A 12,009-nucleotide genomic window follows, 5' to 3' on the forward strand; every position below is an offset into this window, starting at 1 on the left:
CCAGAGTCACAGTCAGAGTCATAGTCAGAGTAAGAGACTGTGCTTGTCTGCCAGTTTGAAGGCCAAGAGTCTAAAGTTGAGTGCGGATGGCCATATTGACTCTAGATAGGAGTGGGTCCGGTCCACCTGGAGAGGGCTTACTGCTCGGTACGGGCTCACTGGCTTACCGCTAATGAGCTCCATAAACATGTTCACCGTGCGTCGCTTGGATAAATTTGCATTCCTCCGCTGGCCAAGATATCAGTTTGTTAACAGTGTTAACAAGTTCTGCAGCCTGTCTGTATGACAAGTCAATCTGCGTTCCAATCAGCTAGAGTCTTCACTTCGGGTTCGCTGAAGGTCAGCGATACGATGCCAGTGCACTGCAGTGGATGGGATTGGTTGGGATGGAGTGGAATGTTGCCCACAAAGGTTACATCACTTCAATGCCTGATCCCATCATCATCATCGTTGATGGGTGGATGACAGCCCGAGAAATTAGCGACTGCCATCAAATGAAAGCCAAGAATGGGCATTAGAGGCCGCATCGATCCGCCAGGAATGTGGAGAGCCTGCCCCAACTGGAGCTGCCCATAAGCGGAGCTGGAGCTGAAGCTGGAGCTGTGCCATATGCCGCCCAAGGCAGTGGACCACATGCCAGCATAGCATCCAATGTCAATGCTTTTGAAAGGCATCAATTAATGGTCAATGCTCTCTCAAAGTGGTTCAAAGATTTTCCAGTGAAAAGATGCCACAGGCAGGACAGAGTAGAGCAGAGACCAGACCAGGGCAGAGGAGAGCGGAGCGGAGCGGAGCGGAGAGATCGCTTAAATGGCAGAGAACGCGTTTGAGCCACGGCCAAAGTGTCTGTCCAAGATTGGTACAACGACCAGTGGACCACCGGCGTTGCATGCAACCAACAGCAGCAGCAGCAGCCATAATTGGCAAGTGGAAAACTGCAACTCAGTGCAGCCATAAAAAGCAGGTCAGGCCAAAACAATCAAATTATGGCCACTTCTTTAATTGATGCACAAAAGATCTGCCTCCATGCCGAATGCCGAATGCTGAACGCTGAATGCCGCCCATTAACTGGCATCCACGAGGAGGCATCTGCTCTGGTCAGCAGTTTGGCTTTAAGTAGTACTGGAATATCCATTGGAATTGTGGCATCATAAAATTTCACTGCCATGGGCAGCCTGTTCTGTCCATCGGTAATTTACAGCCAGCAATGCTCCGCCGATCTGAGGAGCAAACATATGTTAATGAACCAGCCACAGCCCCAGACACAGGCACAGGCCCAGGCACAGACATAGCGATCGGTGTATGGAGATGGCTATGACGACCACGGCGAAACGACGAAACGACGAAACGACGACGATGGCGTGATGAAAGACAGGAAAAGGCGAGCAACAATTTAGCGCTTTAATTTGATGGCCCTGGCTGGGGCAGGAGCTGGGGCAGGAGCCACACCAAAGTCGAGTGCAAATTCTATCAACAGCCCCGTTCCATCCCAGGACCTGGACACGGGCAAAGAGCGTTAGATGGCCAACACTAGATGTGGCTGGGACTGCGCTTCGAAAGCAATTTATTTTAATTACTGCCTGGCCGACTGGAGGCTTCGATGGCTTCAATGGATGCCTGACTAAGCTGGTGCCTGGACGGCTGACTGGCTGAATGGCTGTGGCCGAAAAAGTGCTAAAACCCTAACAAGAGAAATCAATTTTCGCGCTTCCCGATCCGTGGAAGAGATGTTGCCCTGTCCCTTACTCGCGTCTGGAGTCCATTGAACTTTGGTCTGGGGCTGGGGACCCTCGGGGGTCTTCATTTGAATGGACTTCCGTCAACAGGCAGGCAGCCAGGCTCAAGATTCTAATTGCAACATGTTGCAAAGTAAGTGCGGACACTTGCAATTAATAAGAATTGCTGCTGCCGTGGCTGCTGCCAGAACACCGAGCACAAGGAGCCCATAAAAGTGACTGTCTTCCTCTTGGTCCAGCTGGAGTCGGGGATGTTGGTCCTCCTTCTTGGGTCTCGGTCTGGGTCTTGGGTCTTTGGTCTTGGATCTGTGGCCATAGCCAAAGGGCTTGCGTCGGCTTAAGGAATGCGGCGTAACGCCAGCAACATTTCACGCTTAATTATAGACGCCAAGCGCTAGGAATCTTTCATAAAGAAGAGAAGGGGCTCTTGTCTGTGGTTCTGGCTGTGGCTGTAGCTGTAGCTGGATCCCGATGAGGATAGGCATTTCCTATTGCCATCATCTAATGCCAGGGAAGAGCTCGCCACGTTTATTTATGTGTGGGCCGTTGTTTTGTAATTTAATAAGCAATGCAAAAAGGGGCGCGACAAAGTCGGAGAATGGCTAAGGAATTCGATCCGAAGCAGGAATACTCTCTGGGCTCTTGGCCAATCCACCCACACACATCCCCGTCCCCATCCACAACGAGATCCACATCCACAGAAAGGCAGGCTCAGGCACACGCCGTTGACGCCTGCGAAGAGGACGGAGACGACGGCGCCAGGCCGATGGAAACTGCTGACTCAGATGGCAGAGTCATTGGAGGAATGCAGAAATGTTGCTGCAGCATAATTCATAGGCAATTAATAATTGGTTGCACAAGCGCACACACAGCATACTGCCACATTTTGCTGCCTGGAGCCAGAGGCGCCCAACACGATGGCTAAGAATAGCTCCCACCAGAGACCTTTGACCTCAGATCCCTGCTCTCCAGGATATTGTGACTAATTATTGAACCAATTGAACGGAACTCCCAAGAGGATTGTATTCCTAGCAAACCTCTGGCCACTATTTCTCAAAGAACATTCACTGGACATTCATCAGAGAGTAAATAAATGCAGCTGATGGTAGAGGGAATATACAGTACGAGTATCTGTGTATTCTATAGATATTTGTGGGTCAAGTTTAGTGTCAGAGCCTTGGACATGGCTCCCCTTTTTTTTGTCTGGCTCTCTAATTAAGCCACAATATTAATTTATGGTAATTGAATACTTCAGTGCCAGGCCCGAGGAGAACCGAATAAATAGAAGATTTATTTTGTCTGCAGAGTCCCGAAGCAGCCACAAATTGCTGGCAATTTCAAAGGCCCAGGCATCATTATTGGGGGCCCCACAATCTGGAGAAGATCTCTACAATAATTTGCGCCAATTAGAAGCATATTCAGAGTTCCATTCAAGTGGATTTTGGGTCATTATTATTGAGTTCCCTTCCGTCTGTCTGTCTGTCTGTTCAGTGTGTACGAGTACGAGTAGTATGTGCAATGGGAAGACATTCGGAATCGACTTCAGATTCCGAAACAGAAACAGAAACATTAGGCCCCATCGACGGCCGATCGACTGGAGCTAAATATAGTCCCGTGGGCGCAGCTCCTCCTCCTCCTGCTGCAGCCATCGAGGAGGCAACATGATGTTGAAATTTTGATTGCGACATTCTTTCGCCCATTCTTTGTACAAATTGTGCCATGGAATGGTAATGGGAATGGGTCTGGTTTTGGTTTTGGTTCTGGGTCTGGTTCTGTGGCAATGCTTCTGCTGGGATTTTGGGCTGTTGGGCGAGAGTTTTGTGCATTTGATTTACGGCAAATGGCCATGCTGACACGCCGCAAAGCTTTCTGCCCAGCGATTGCCTGACCCCAAAACAGAGAGCCCAGCCCCGAACCGTGGCCCGTTTCTAATTAAATTCTCTTCGTGTGTCTGACTGCGACACGCCATCATTATCACCGATTTCTGGCCGCGTTTGGAGCGTTCGGAGCGTTTGGGCTATGCAAATTCAATGGAGCCATCGTGCTGGGATGTTATTGCAATGCAACCAATGGTCTCCTTTCCACACACAAATGGGAGACGTTTCCTTCAGTGCTCTGTGGCACCTGCAGCAGGTATCGGATCGTGATCGGTGGTGGGCGTGGCTGCCAAATGTGTGCACTAATGGCCGCACAATAACAACAACTAATGACTAAATTTCACATGCCACACAACTTTTTAGGAAGCAAATGTTAATTAAATTTAATCACGTTTCAAGGCAGCACCACCACTGCAGTGGTGCCACCAGCGACAACATTTGCCAGTTCAAAGGTTAAGTGAGTGCGCCAAAAGTGGCCGCATTCGGCTGCAGGCGACACACCCCAAAATGAGGGAGAGAGAGAGAGAGAGAGTGGGAGATCGAGGGGGGACACCAAACAAAAGCCACGAACAAATCCGGACAACTTTTCACAACCAAACGGGCGTATCAGCAACGCATCAGCAACATTGTGTAGCTGTACCCTTCCAGAGAGGTTATCGTGAATCGTATTGGAGCTTTGGAGGCAGGGACTCTATAATTCTATCATCGGCTCGGATAGGAACAATCGTCTAAGCAGAATGTCCCTGTTGGAAAAACTCTTCCTCCCCCAAAGATAATCCAATCAAAACTCAAGAAGAAGTAGTTTCCTTTGGATATCTGATTCTGATCACTATATCGATCGATCTGCAAGGGTATCAAAGGCTTCGGTGCTGTAGCTGGAATTTCTGCGCTGTTTTTTGTTTTCTTTGCGGGCATTGCAGGTTGCATTTCGTCGCTTGTGGCATAAACGCCAATTATGTGCAACATATGCATGTACGCGGAGAGGAGAGCACAGCGGAGCGTGGCATGTTTGCCAATTTTTCATTTCCTGCAATGGCCAAAACAACAAAACCCGAACCTGCCGCCAGATCTCAGGTTGCGGCTGCCGCTGCCGCTGCCACTGCCGCAATTGTGGGGGGAAGATGCGAGTGCAGCGATAAGGCGCCAAATGGGCAGCGGGCACCACGGATCGGATGGAAACAGCCTTGGAAGCAGGCGCAGTTGCCTTGCCTGTGCGCCTGTGCGCCTGCCTCCCAGTTACTCCATACATTAGAATGACGGCAGCAAACACATCCACAGCCTGCCACTGCAACTGCAACAACTGCAACTGCAACTGCTACATCCATAGCAATTGTCATTTTTCATGGAAACAGAGACTGCGACTCCGAAGGCGAATCGCGGATAACTCTGTCGGACTGCCAGAGCGGCATGCAAATTGCCGTAAATTGAATTTGTCTGATTACGTTTGCGCCCCAGTCGCAGTCTCAGCCGCAGCCGCAGTCGCAGTCGCACTCACAGTCCGGTAATCGATTGTCTCGGGACCAGAAAGCCAGAGCAGGCTCCGGCACCGGCAACGGCACCGGCACTGGCAACGACTCCTCCTACCTTCAATATTTACTTTGCAGCAGGATTCGATCGCAAGAAAAAATGAAAAATTGTGCCAGGAAAAGGCTGGGAAGGAGGCGCAGTCGGACCAGCAGATAAATGATGGCATTCGAATTGCATTTCGATGATTGCGAAATTGCCGAGTTGCAGATGCAACGCACAAAGAAATTGCAAGTACTATGTGCCTCATGTGGCACCACAAGCTGCGAGTGCCTAATGGAGATTATACAGTGTGGGAAGGCAGGAGGCAGGACGCTAGGAGGAGGCCTGGAAATGGCCACAGCAGATTTCGGCATAGTCTGGAGGATGGATTCAGATCGATTCAGGTTGCTCGGCGGATGTTTATCGGTCCACGTCCACTGTCACAACAAACACCATATCGGATTTCCCCCCAAGGGAGACACTTTCGATTGGGTTCTCACGCCGCTTCTCTGATCCCTCGGAACTGCTGGGGTGATGCATGTTTATCAAAGTGAGTCATGCCCCAATCGGTGTCGTAAATGCCTCCTTCGTGAGTGTGTGCATGTGTGTGTGTGTGTGTGAGCGGGAAGGGGAAGGGGAGCCTGGCTCTGATCCAAACAAAGCGCAGCTGTTTCACACGGGCTTTTGTTCTTGTTCTCAGCCCAGTCACCGATCAGCAATGTGCCACACAGGAAACATGTTCCCCCTTCTGGTCCATGGCAACCTTTTCCCTGTTTTCACAGCTTTCCTGCTTTCCTGCTTTCAGCCAGCGCTTTTCCTTTCACGAAATGCGTTCGTTGAGCCACACGGCACACGCCGCCCCCCGCCACCGCCAGGGCCATTAACATAAAAATAAATTTCGCTTTTGGCCGGGCCATATCGCGGCCATCAAATCGCCAAAGCGAAATGAAGTTGTAAGCAGGGAACCTCCTGGCCGGGGGCTTCGTATCCGCGACTTTTTCGCGTTACGTGGCAGGCAACAAAAAATCCGAACAACCAAAAAAGAAAAAGATCGAAACGCAATAAATTTCACAAACGCGCGCAACAATTAGAAACTGAGCAGCAAATGCAACAACAGCGACAACGACAACGATTGCAACTGCAACAGCAACAGCAACAAATGCAACAAGCAACAAGAAACGAAGGCTATCTTTGGAGGCCGAAGCTTTTGATACCCTTCAGATGGATCGTTGCTATGGATCGTCTCATTCGATATTTTTAGCAATATTTCCTATCAAGGCTGTACAATATAGAGATATATTCCTGGATAAGATAAGAGATTAAGACACCCTCTGGCAGGGTATCTAAAAGTCAGAGCCAGAGCTCTGCGGCCTGAGCGGCGGCTGCGCATGCGCGTTGATAATTTCTTGCTATCGACGCGCCATGATCACGTAAATTATGTCCAAAACTGAAAATGAAATCACTCGGAATAGCCAGGCAACAACGGGGCAACAACCAATAACCAACAAAAAATGCCATGCGACGATAAATTTCGTATTGGAATCCAGGCGATATGCATTTTCGGGCAGTCAAGCGCTGCCTATAAAATCGGTTTCTGTTTCTCTTTATTTTTTTTTTAACCGCTTGATTAATTTTTGTGCGTTTGGCAACAGCGAAAAACTTTTAAAGCGTCATTTTCCCTGTGCCTCTGTGCCCCTGTGCCCCTTTGCCCAGTGCCCCGTGCCTCGTGTGTTTTTCCGCTGCTTGATTAAGTAAAATCAATTTTCGTAGCTCAACGATTTCTAAATTAATTGCCATTGGCTGGTGGGAAATTGGTTTTCGGCATTCGACTAGAAAAATATTCATTGAAACTCCAACTGTGGACAGATTGAACACTCGGCTGGATAAGCCACCGATGGAAAGGCAATTCATATTCTCCCAGATCCACGCAAGCCGCGTAGCCCCCTGTCAGACATAAACATTTTCTGGGGAGCTATTTTTAGGCCTGTAGCTGTGACTTCCTCCTCTTTGGCTTCCTTTCGAGCCTTGTCACTCCGTTCTCCCCAGTGATTCATGCATTTTTACTTGGCCAACGCCCGCCTAATTAAGATAAATACTTGTACACTCACAAAAGGAGAGAGCGAGAGAGAGGAGAGGATGTTGCTGCTGTCAAGTCATTGCGGCAAATGCAACTGCAACTGCAACAGCAACAGCATTTCAGTTAGCACTGTGCTCAAGCGGGCCTAAACCGTAGCAACGGTTGTTCAACATCACACTCTTCCTTGCCTCTCTTTTGAAAGGCAGGTACTACAAGTGCCACAGCAGCAGCAGCAGCAGCACCAACAGCAACAAATTGCAGACGACACAGGGAAGAAGAATGAAGACAACGCCTCCTCCTAGCGCCACCTACGTGAGTCGTCGTCGTCGTCGAAGTCCCTCCATGGATGCATGGGTGCATGGGTGTCCAGAGATGCTTATCGCCCTTGCCTCTGGACTTTTCATTCTTCGACTGGCACAGCGCCTCCGTTTACTGGAGAACTGCCTACGGGCTCCCTCCGTTGCTGTGGCGTTGCAACGGAAGTCAGTAAACTTTCAGGGTTATTATTATGCCAGGCTTGTGGGCCCCAACCTCAGCTGTCGGTTATATGAGGGGTACGCACACTTGGCTGGGACACATGTGGCATGCATGAAGTAAATGAGGTAGAGTTTCAATTGCCGAAATAAAGCTGTTTTCTTTCGGGAACAGCTGTTTCCAGCAATTCACAGTTATTTCCATACAACCGAACAAAGGAAACCACTTTAGATTTTCCCTTTGAATACTTTTATTCCGGTATTCCCCGCAAAAATACCTACGAAATGGATTACCCTCAAGGGTATGGCTATGGGTATTCGTCACGCAGTGAAACAGATTGCAGGTAGAAACAAAATAATCTTATCGGGCTGATGTCATCGCTATAATTTAACAGTTGATGCGAACATTGAACTTCCCGCCCGTCTTTATCTGCCATTCTATCCTATCCATAATCGGTTCTCTGGCAGCTCCCGAACCCGAGCTTCATTTTGGGCTCAATTGGATTTGATTTGCGAATCTGCTGACCCAGATTCGAGTCACAGTCAGGGCTGGGCCTGCTGCATCCACTAACCACCGCTGCCATAGATCTATCCAGTCAATATCTACATATAACGGTATACCATACGATCTATTCGGAAATGGTAAACCATTTAATGCGGTTTTCTGTAGCATACCCTACGCACCCCAACATCTGTTGCCTCAGAGGGGAGACAGACGCACCCTGTACTTGCGCCCGATATCGCATTTCTAGCACTGCTCGCTCCCGCCCCGCCCCACACCCTTTGTGGACCCCCACTACATGTCGTTGACTTTTGTTTATTAATTTAAAGCGGAGCTATCTTTCTGTGTCTCTGTTTGCCGTTGGAGTGGTGTTGGCGGTGGTTGTCGTATCATGTTATGTTAATCCGTTTTATCTGCCGCTTTTGCTGTGTTCGTTTTCAGATTTCAATAGAACCGATTTCGTGGAGGGTCATTGGGTTTCGTCTGACTTCGATTTTGGGATGGATTTCCAGATGCGGGTGGATACCGGATCGCGAGGGTGGACTGCAGCTGACACAATTACAACACACGATATACTGCCCACAGATGTTAGATGTTAGAGGAGAGGGAGAGGGAGAGGGAGAGTGCAATGTACTCTCGACTGGAAGCCCTAGCATGCACTCACCTCTCGCTACAGCAAGTGTTCGGTATCCAGTTTTTTGTGTACTCTCGGGTCTGATAATCCAATAAAGTCCAATCGGGAGGAGAAGTAGTTCAAGTGGATGCCTGATTACCGAGCTCCACCGATAAGAACAAGTTGCAGTTGCAGTTGCAGTTACAGTGGACTGCAATTACGAGTACTTCTTCTGGAGATACAGATACGAGTATGCCGGCACTAAATGCATCTTTAAGTCGGTTCACTCAAGTGGAAAATTTTTCATTTATTTATTTTTTATGATTTAAAATTGTATAGAGAGAGAACGAGAGATACGCGCACTGCTTTGGGGTCCACTTAACTTTGAACTTCTGCTCGTAACTTTTCATAGGTTTTTTCTCTCCCGATTTTCGTTTCTTTTCTCTTCACTTGGGTTATCGGCAATTGGAAATGCATTGACCTCGTTTCGGGGGGCAGGAATGTTGCCAAACACACACACTGCGAGCTGTAAACATTTTCCCTGGCGGTGTGTCAGCGGGGGAGGGTGCGGCACCGGCACTGCAATTGGTGCACAACGGAAGCAGCACCATATCCATATCCATTCTCGTATGCTCCTATGCTCGTAGTACTCCCCTTAACAACTATTTAAATGCATCGCTGCACACACAAATATGTATAATTTTCTCTGCTGCTTCGTTTTTTGGTTTAAACAAAAGGCACAACGCTGCGCGGTAGCTGGTTTTTGTTTCTTCTTTTTTTTTTTATCAGCCACACCGATGTGCACCGGTCAACGTGAGGCGGAAAACTGAAAAAAGCTGACAAAACAAAAACCGAAAACGAGACTCAAATCAAACTGTAACAGTCGTTAAAGCGGGGAACGAGCAAGAGAGAGAGAGAAAGAGAGAGAGAGTAGCAGAGAGAAGGGAAGAGAGAGAGAATGCCAGGCCTGTGTGCATGCGCGTGGTCGAGGCCGGCCTGTTCCCGGTCCCAGTCCGAGTCCCAGTCCCAGTCCCAGTCCTAGTCCCAGCCGCTGTTCCTCTTAGTGGATGGGCACTGCACTGCACTTGTGCGTACAATACGAGTAACGAGTATATCTACCCAGATGCCGCCTATCTGCCGGATGCATTGTGTGGCCGCCGCCTCGCTGTATCTCAAGGGTTGCGCACTGGCCCTAAAACTGGGGTAATACTCGTACTCCTCGTCTCGCATTCACTGGAAGATGCACTCGGAATGGGAATTGCAATTGGAGTCGCTATTGGAGAGTCGGAGTTGAAGCTGTTGATTTACGAGTGCCCTGCTATTGACTGCGCTCCGAGAAGTGGTGAAAGTGTGTCTGTCCCCATCGCTGAGGGGAGAGAGCACAAGCCCAGATGCCGATCAGGGTTTATTCAACCCATACCCTGGCCCTTCGGGGGGTGGGTTTTCCCCGGGATGCTGCTGCTGCCAGAGCCGGGGAAAACTGTTGCGTGCCACTGGGAGTGCCCTCGGAATTGGCGCACTCGTGCAGTGGGACAGTCGTTCGTGTGGGGTGGGTCTCCGTCTCCGTCTCCGCCTCCATCTCCCTTTTCCCTTTAAGGTGTGCCGGCGCATACAATGCAGAACTCTTTATAGAGAGGGTGCTGTGGCACTCCCCCAGAATCAGCAGAATCTGAGTCGACTCTGTCACGCACAAGGCGGTACGCAACGAAGGGGAATATCGCAATCTGTTTAATTGAGGTGTTTAGCCCGGTGAATAATAAAGGCCGACAATGAGGCCCCAGACAAAGGTCAAAATAATAAATTAGACACGCGCCTGAGTGGAGTTTTTGCGAGTGGAAAGTGGACCCAGAGTGGATCCAGATATGGGACATTGTCAGGAAAGTACTCGACAAAGAAGGAGCAAACATTCTGCTTCCCTGGATGAAATCTCTCTAGCAAATCCCCTTCCCCAGCTCACATTTCACGGGGCGTTCTGTTACTGACTAGTATTCCTGAAATGTGTCTGGCCGAAGACCCAGCCGTGGCCATTTCGTGACCAGGCACTTGTCATTAGTCCAGCCATCCAAAACAAATGATGGCTGCGCACACACAGTGGGCAGTAAAAGTCTTTGCATGGCAGGAGCTGCCGCTGCCGCAGCCGCTTGGCTTTGGTGGAAAGTGTGCCAAAGTAGAAAACCGTAAAGTAAAGTAAAAGTACTCGCACTCGTAATAAACTATAATTATGGACGGGAGAAACCGCATGCAAATCGACGGCTGGACTGGGAGGGAGATGGGGATGGGGATGGGGCCACGGCCACGCAGACGCAGGAGCAGGAGCACACGCTTATGCAAGAGCCAGCACAACAGTGGGCTCGCAAAGTAATGTGACAGGCGCTAAATGTGCTGGCAATCGATTTGATTTGCAATCTCGATGCGAATTTAATTGAAATGAAAAATAGCCAGCCCCCCTTTCAGGCAGTGGGCGTGGACTCGCGGAGGCGTCTGGTGGTTGGTGGCTTGTGGCTGGTGGAAAGGCCAGCTGTAAGGAAGTCAGTCGGTCGCCAATGCAAATGCAAATGGAAATGGAAATTCAAATGCCACACAGCCCACGCAAAATTATGAAAAATTATTAGACACTGGCCACTAGAGAGGGAGTTGGAAGCTGGACGCTGGACGCTGGAAGCCGCAAGGAGCCATGGCTCCATGGAAAAAAGTCGATTTCACGCTGGCTAATGAAACAAATTATAAGTGGCCGCCTGTCGTCGGGCATTTTGCGGAAATACATGTGAGTTTTGTCATTTCCATAAGCGTGTTGCGTCTGCTCATTGTTGTTTCTACCTGGCATCTGCTGGTTGTTGCTCTCCATCTCTGGTTGTATAATGGTAACCCAAGTCCAAAGACAGAGTCGAGTCGGCGGCAGGTTGTGGGGTTTTCGAATGGTAATGCGATACTTTTTGAATGGCTGAAAAATGATTTGAATTTCTGCTGATTACCAAATATTTTAGTGCTAAAACAAAAGACGAAAATTGTGTGGTTTGTTCGCAGTTCTGTAATTGCAAACTCTACTCATCGCTCACCGCTCAAAACGATGATATGATGGAGGCCTGGATAATGCGTCACATGAAAAACAAAGAACTTATGATGGGAGAGAGGAATAATACATTATGTTCGACGTATCGGAAAAAAAAGCGTGATTCAGTGAGGTTTTCCCACCTTAAGAACATCATCCACCAAAAACTTATCATG

The 12,009-nt window shown here is 49.1% G+C and overlaps 1 protein-coding gene across 3 annotated transcripts in view; it reads right to left on the reverse strand.

The window, feature by feature from the left end:
• The window catches only part of LOC6592683, a 41,851-nt gene that overhangs the window by 13,158 nt on the left and 16,684 nt on the right, over positions 1 to 12,009 (reverse strand). The window contains exon 1 of one of the 3 annotated variants that reach the window (XM_026985040.1): positions 8,836 to 8,958. The exons of the other annotated variants lie outside the window; for them this stretch is intronic. The gene's annotated coding sequence lies outside the window, so the exon portion shown is untranslated. Of the gene's footprint in view, positions 1 to 8,835; positions 8,959 to 12,009 lie in introns of those variants that run through there. 3 annotated transcript variants of the gene reach the window in all.

This window comes from Drosophila persimilis, unplaced genomic scaffold, assembly GCF_003286085.1.
Source record: "Drosophila persimilis strain 14011-0111.01,24,50 unplaced genomic scaffold, DperRS2 tig00000002-arrow-pilon, whole genome shotgun sequence".
Classification (NCBI taxonomy): Eukaryota; Metazoa; Arthropoda; class Insecta; order Diptera; family Drosophilidae; genus Drosophila; species Drosophila persimilis.